Raw genomic sequence first — 8,979 nt, 5'->3', positions numbered from 1 at the left:
AATTGAATGCAGGTTAATCAACATAAAATTGAATGCAGGTTAATCAACATAAAATTGAATGCAGGTTTATCAACATAACATTGAATGCAGGTTAATCAACATAAAATTGAATGCAGGTGAATCAACATAAAATTGAATGCAGGTTAATCAACATAAAATTGAATGCATGTTAATCAACATAAAATTGAATGCAGGGTAATCAACATAAAATTGAATGCAGGTTAATCAACATAAAATTGAATGCAGGTTAATCAACATAAAATTGAATGCAGGTTAATCAACATAAAATTGAATGCAGGTTAATCAACATAAAATTGAATGCAGGTTAATTAACATAAAATTGAATGCAGGTTAATCAACATAAAATTGAATGCAGGTTAATCAACATAAAATTGAATGCAGGTTAATTAACATAAAATTGAATGCAGGTTAATCAACATAAAATTGAATGCAGGTTAATCAACAGAAAATTGAATGCAGGTTAATCAACAGAAAATTGAATGCAGGTTAATCAACATAAAATTGAATGCAGGGTAATCAACATAAAATTGAATGCAGGTTAATCAACATAAAATTGAATGCAGGTTAATCAACATAAAATTGAATGCAGGTTAATCAACATAAAATTGAATGCAGGTTAATCAACATAAAATTGAATGCAGGTTAATTAACATAAAATTGAATGCAGGTTAATCAACATAAAATTGAATGCAGGTTAATCAACATAAAATTGAATGCAGGTTAATTAACATAAAATTGAATGCAGGTTAATCAACATAAAATTGAATGCAGGTTAATCAACATAAAATTGAATGCAGGTTAATCAACATAAAATTGAATGCAGGTTAATCAACATAAAATTGAATGCAGGGTAATCAACATAAAATTGAATGCAGGTTAATCAACATAAAATTGAATGCAGGTTAATTAACATAAAATTGAATGCAGGTTAATTAACATAAAATTGAATGCAGGTTAATCAACATAAAATTGAATGCAGGTTAATCAACAGAAAATTGAATGCAGGTTAATCAACATAAAATTGAATGCAGGTTAATCAACATAAAATTTAATGCAGGTTAATCAACATAAAATTGAATTCAGGTTAATTAACATAAAATTGAATGCAGGTTAATCAACATAAAATTGAATGCAGGTTAATCAACAGAAAATTGAATGCAGGTTAATCAACATAAAATTGAATGCAGGTTAATCAACATAAAATTGAATGCAGGTTAATTAACATAAAATAAAATGCAGGTTAATCAACATAAAATTGAATGCAGGTTAATCAACATAAAATTGAATGCAGGTTAATCAACATAAAATTGAATGCAGGTTAATCAACAGAAAATTGAATGCAGGTTAATCAACATAAATTGAATGCAGGTTAATCAACATAAAATTGAATGCAGGTTAATCAACATAAATTGAATGCAGGTTAATCAACAGAAAATTGAATGCATGTTAATCAACATAAATTGAATGCAGGTTAATTAACATAAAATTGAATGCTGGTTAATCAACATAAAATTGAATGCAGGTTTATCAACATAACATTGAATGCAGGTTAATCAACATAAAATTGAATGCATGTTAATCAACATAAATTGAATGCAGGTTAATCAACAGAAAATTGAATGCAGGTTAATCAACATAAATTGAATGCAGGTTAATCAACATAAAATTGAATGCAGGTTAATCAACATAAAATTGAATGCAGGTTAATCAACATAAAATTGAATGCATGTTAATCAACATAAATTGAATGCAGGTTAATCAACATAAAACTAAATGCAGGTTAATCAACATAAAATTGAATGCAGGTTAATCAACATAAAATTGAATACAGGTTAATCAACATAAAATTGAATGCAGGTTAATCAACATAAAATTGAATGCAGGTTAATCAACATAAAATTGAATGCAGGTTAATCAACATAAAATTGAATGCAGGTTAATCAACATAAAATTGAATGCAGGTTAATCAACATAAAATTGAATGCAGGTTAATCAACATAAAATTGAATGCAGGTTAATCAACATAAAATTGAATGCAGGTTAATCAACTTAAAATTGAATGCAGGTTAATCAACATAAAATTGAATGCAGGTTAATCAACATAAAATTGAATGAAGGTTAATCAACATAAAATTGAATGCAGGTTAATTAACATTAAATGAAATGCAGGTTAATCAACATAAAATTGAATGGAGGTGAATCAACATAAAATTGAATGCAGGTTAAACAACATAAAATTGAATGGAGGTGAATCAACATAAAATTGAATGCAGGTTAATTAACATAAAATTGAATGCAGGTTAATCAACTTAAAATTGAATGCAGGTTAATCAACATAAATTGAATGCAGGTTAATCAACATAAAATTGAATGCAGGTTAATCAACATAAAATTGAATGCAGGTTAATCAACATAAAATTGAATGCAGGTTAATCACCATAAAATTGAATGCATGGTTATCAACATAAAATTGAATGCATGTTAATCAACATAAAATTGAATGCATGTTAATCAACATAAAATTGAATGCAGGTTAATCAACATAAAATTGAATGCATGTTAATCAACATAAAATTGAATGCAGGTTAATCAACATAAAATGGAATGCAGGTTAATCAACATAAAATTGAATGCAGGGTAATCAACATAAAATTGAATGCAGGGTAATCAACATAAAATTGAATGCAGGTTAATCAACATAAAATTGAATGCAGGTTAATTAACATAAAATGAAATGCAGGTTAATCAACATAAAATTGAATGCAGGTTAATCAACATAAAATTGAATGCATGTTAATCAACATAAAATTGAATGCATGTTAATCAACATAAAATTGAATGCATGGTTATCAACATAAAATTGAATGCATGTTAATCAACATAAAATTGAATGCATGTTAATCAACATAAAATTGAATGCATGGTTATCAACATAAAATTGAATGCATGGTTATCAACATAAAATTGAATGCATGGTTATCAACATAAAATTGAATGCATGGTTATCAACATAAAATTGAATGCAGGTTAATCAACATAAAATTGAATGCAGGTTAATCAACATAAAATTGAATGCCAGTTAATCAACACAAAATTGAATGCAGGTTAATCAACATAAAATTGAATGCAGGTTAATTAACATAAAATTGAATGCAGGTTAATCAACTTAAAATTAAATGCAGGTTAATCAACATAAAATTGAATGCAGGTTAATCAACATGAAATTGATTGCAGGTTAATCAACATAAAATTGAATGCAGGTTAATCAACATAAAATTGAATGCAGGTTTATCAACATAAAATTGAATGCAGGTTAATTAACATAAAATGAAATGCAGGTTAATCAACATAAAATGAAATGCAGGTTAATCAACATAAAATTGAATGGAGGTGAATCAACATAAAATTGATTGCAGGTTAATCAACATAAAATTGAATGCAGGTTAATCAACATAAAATTGAATGCAGGTTAACATAAAATTGAATGCAGGTTAATTAACATAAAATTGAATGCAGGTTAATCAACTTAAAATTGAATGCAGGTTAATCAACATAAATTGAATGCAGGTTAATGAAGATAAAATTGAATGCAGGTTAATCAACATAAATTGAATGCAGGTTAATCAACATAAAATTAAATGCAGGTTAATCAACATACAATTGAATGCAGGTTAATCAACTTAAAATTGAATGCAGGTTATTCAACATAAATTGAATGCAGGTTAATCAACATAAAATTGAATGCAGGTTAATCAACATAAAATTGAATGCAGGTTAATCAACATACAATTGAATGCAGGTTAATCTACATAAAATTGAATGCAGGTTAATCAACATAAAATTGAATGCTGGTTAATCAACAAGAAATTGAATGCAGGTGAATCAACATAAAATTGAATGCAGGTAAATCAACATAAAATTGAATGCAGGTTAATCAACATAAAATTGAATGCAGGTTAATCAACATAAAATTGAATGCATGTTAATCAACATAAATTGAATGCAGATTAATCAACATAAAATTGAATGCAGGTTAATCAACATAAAATTGAATGCAGGTTAATCAACATAAAATTGAATACAGGTTAATCAACATAAAATTGAATGCAGGTTAATCAACATAAAATTGAATGCAGGTTAATCAACATAAAATTGAATGCAGGTTAATCAACATAAAATTGAATGCAGGTTAATCAACATAAAATTGAATGCAGGTTAATCAACATAAAATTGAATGCAGGTTAATCAACATAAAATTGAATGCAGGTTAATTAACATAAAATGAAATGCAGGTTAATCAACATAAAATTGAATGCAGGTTAAACAACATAAAATTGAATGGAGGTGAATCAACATAAAATTGAATGCAGGTTAATTAACATAAAATTGAATGCAGGTTAATCAACTTAAAATTGAATGCAGGTTAATCAACATAAATTGAATGCAGGTTAATCAACATAAAATTGAATGCAGGTTAATCAACATAAAATTGAATGCAGGTTAATCAACATAAAATTGAATGCAGGTTAATCAACATAAAATTGAATGCAGGTTAATCAACATAAGATTGAATGCAGGTTAATCAACATAAAATTGAATGCATGTTAATCAACATAAAATTGAATGCATGTTAATCAACATAAAATTGAATGCATGGGTATCAACATAAAATTGAATGCAGGTTAATCTACATAAAATTGAATGCATGTTAATCAACATAAAATTGAATGCATGTTAATCAACATAAAATTGAATGCATGGTTATCAACATAAAATTGAATGCATGGTTATCAACATAAAATTGAATGCATGGTTATCAACATAAAATTGAATGCATGGTTATCAACATAAAATTGAATGCAGGTTAATCAACATAAAATTGAATGCAGGTTAATCAACATAAAATTGAATGCCAGTTAATCAACACAAAATTGAATGCAGGTTAATCAACATACAATTGAATGCAGGTTAATTAACATAAAATTGAATGAAGGTTAATCAACTTAAAATTAAATGCAGGTTAATCAACATAAAATTGAATGCAGGTTAATCAACATGAAATTGAATGCATGTTAATCAACATAAAATTGAATGCAGGTTAATCAACATAAAATTGAATGCAGGTTAATCAACATAAAATTGAATGCAGGTTAATTAACATAAAATGAAATGCAGGTTAATCAACATAAAATGAAATGCAGGTTAATCAACATAAAATTGAATGCAGGTTAATCAACATAAAATTGAATGGAGGTTAATCAACATAAAATTAAATGCAGGTTAATCAATATACAATTGAATGCAGGTTAATCAACTTAAAATTGAATGCAGGTTAATCAACATAAATTTAATGCAGGTTAATCAACATAAAATTGAATGCAGGTTAATCAACATAAAATTGAATGCAGGTTAATCAACATAAAATTGAATGCAGGTTAATCAACATAAAATTTAATGCTGGTTAATCAACATAAATTGAATGCAGGTTAATCAACATAAAATTGAATGCAGGTTAATCAACATAAAATTGAATGCAGGTTAATCAACATAAAATTGAATGCCGGGTAATCAACATAAGATTGAATGCAGGTTAATCAACATAAAATTGAATGCAGGTTAATCAACATAAAATTGAATGCAGGTTAATCAACATAAAATTGAATGCAGGTTAATCAACATAAAATTGAATGCATGTTAATCAACATAAAATTGAATGCAGGTTAATCAACATAAAATTGAATGCAGGTTAATCAACATAAAATTGAATGCAGGTTAATCAACATAACATTGAATGCAGGTTAATCAACATAAAATTGAATGCAGGTGAATCAACATAAAATTGAATGCAGGTTAATCAACATAAAATTGAATGCAGGTTAATCAACATAAAATTGAATGCAGGTTAATCAACATAAAATTGAATGCAGGTTAATCAACATAAAATTGAATGCAGGTTAATTAACATAAAATGAAATGCAGGTTAATCAACATAAAATTGAATGCAGGTTAAACAACATAAAATTGAATGGAGGTGAATCAACATAAAATTGAATGCAGGTTAATTAACATAAAATTGAATGCAGGTTAATCAACTTAAAATTGAATGCAGGTTAATCAACATAAATTGAATGCAGGTTAATCAACATAAAATTGAATGCAGGTTAATCAACATAAAATTGAATGCAGGTTAATCAACATAAAATTGAATGCAGGTTAATCAACATAAAATTGAATGCAGGTTAATCAACATAAGATTGAATGCAGGTTAATCAACATAAAATTGAATGCATGTTAATCAACATAAAATTGAATGCATGTTAATCAACATAAAATTGAATGCATGGGTATCAACATAAAATTGAATGCAGGTTAATCTACATAAAATTGAATGCATGTTAATCAACATAAAATTGAATGCATGTTAATCAACATAAAATTGAATGCATGGTTATCAACATAAAATTGAATGCATGGTTATCAACATAAAATTGAATGCATGGTTATCAACATAAAATTGAATGCATGGTTATCAACATAAAATTGAATGCAGGTTAATCAACATAAAATTGAATGCAGGTTAATCAACATAAAATTGAATGCCAGTTAATCAACACAAAATTGAATGCAGGTTAATCAACATACAATTGAATGCAGGTTAATTAACATAAAATTGAATGAAGGTTAATCAACTTAAAATTAAATGCAGGTTAATCAACATAAAATTGAATGCAGGTTAATCAACATGAAATTGAATGCATGTTAATCAACATAAAATTGAATGCAGGTTAATCAACATAAAATTGAATGCAGGTTAATCAACATAAAATTGAATGCAGGTTAATTAACATAAAATGAAATGCAGGTTAATCAACATAAAATGAAATGCAGGTTAATCAACATAAAATTGAATGCAGGTTAATCAACATAAAATTGAATGGAGGTTAATCAACATAAAATTAAATGCAGGTTAATCAATATACAATTGAATGCAGGTTAATCAACTTAAAATTGAATGCAGGTTAATCAACATAAATTTTATGCAGGTTAATCAACATAAAATTGAATGCAGGTTAATCAACATAAAATTGAATGCAGGTTAATCAACATAAAATTGAATGCAGGTTAATCAACATAAAATTTAATGCTGGTTAATCAACATAAATTGAATGCAGGTTAATCAACATAAAATTGAATGCAGGTTAATCAACATAAAATTGAATGCAGGTTAATCAACATAAAATTGAATGCCGGGTAATCAACATAAGATTGAATGCAGGTTAATCAACATAAAATTGAATGCAGGTTAATCAACATAAAATTGAATGCAGGTTAATCAACATAAAATTGAATGCAGGTTAATCAACATAAAATTGAATGCATGTTAATCAACATAAAATTGAATGCATGTTAATCAACATAAAATTGAATGCAGGTTAATCAACATAAAACTAAATGCAGGTTAATCAACATAAAATTGAATGCAGGTTAATCAACATAAAATTGAATACAGGTTAATCAACATAAAATTGAATGCAGGTTAATCAACATAAAATTGAATGCAGGTTAATCAACATAAAATTGAATGCAGGTTAATCAACTTAAAATTGAATGCAGGTTAATCAACATAAAATTGAATGCAGGTTAATCAACATAAAATTGAATGAAGGTTAATCAACATAAAATTGAATGCAGGTTAATTAACATAAAATGAAATGCAGGTTAATCAACATAAAATTGAATGGAGGTGAATCAACATAAAATTGAATGCAGGTTAAACAACATAAAATTGAATGGAGGTGAATCAACATAAAATTGAATGCAGGTTAATTAACATAAAATTGAATGCAGGTTAATCAACTTAAAATTGAATGCAGGTTAATCAACATAAATTGAATGCAGGTTAATCAACATAAAATTGAATGCAGGTTAATCAACATAAAATTGAATGCAGGTTAATCAACATAAAATTGAATGCAGGTTAATCAACATAAAATTGAATGCATGGTTATCAACATAAAATTGAATGCATGTTAATCAACATAAAATTGAATGCATGTTAATCAACATAAAATTGAATGCATGTTAATCAACATAAAATTGAATGCATGGTTATCAACATAAAATTGAATGCATGGTTATCAACATAAAATTGAATGCATGGTTATCAACATAAAATTGAATGCATGGTTATCAACATAAAATTGAATGCAGGTTAATCAACATAAAATTGAATGCAGGTTAATCAACATAAAATTGAATGCCAGTTAATCAACACAAAATTGAATGCAGGTTAATCAACATAAAATTGAATGCAGGTTAATTAACATAAAATTGAATGCAGGTTAATCAACTTAAAATTAAATGCAGGTTAATCAACATAAAATTGAATGCAGGTTAATCAACATGAAATTGATTGCAGGTTAATCAACATAAAATTGAATGCAGGTTAATCAACATAAAATTGAATGCAGGTTTATCAACATAAAATTGAATGCAGGTTAATTAACATAAAATGAAATGCAGGTTAATCAACATAAAATGAAATGCAGGTTAATCAACATAAAATTGAATGGAGGTGAATCAACATAAAATTGAATGCAGGTTAATCAACATAAAATTGAATGCAGGTTAATCAACATAAAATTGAATGCAGGTTAACATAAAATTGAATGCAGGTTAATTAACATAAAATTGAATGCAGGTTAATCAACTTAAAATTGAATGCAGGTTAATCAACATAAATTGAATGCAGGTTAATGAAGATAAAATTGAATGCAGGTTAATCAACATAAATTGAATGCAGGTTAATCAACATAAAATTAAATGCAGGTTAATCAACATACAATTGAATGCAGGTTAATCAACTTAAAATTGAATGCAGGTTATTCAACATAAATTGAATGCAGGTTAATCAACATACAATTGAATGCAGGTTAATCTACATAAAATTGAATGCGG

This window comes from Euprymna scolopes, chromosome 46, assembly GCF_053919585.1.
Source record: "Euprymna scolopes isolate OS-2025 chromosome 46, ASM5391958v1, whole genome shotgun sequence".
Classification (NCBI taxonomy): domain Eukaryota; kingdom Metazoa; phylum Mollusca; class Cephalopoda; order Sepiida; family Sepiolidae; genus Euprymna; species Euprymna scolopes.
This window is presented reverse-complemented; position numbering follows the sequence as displayed.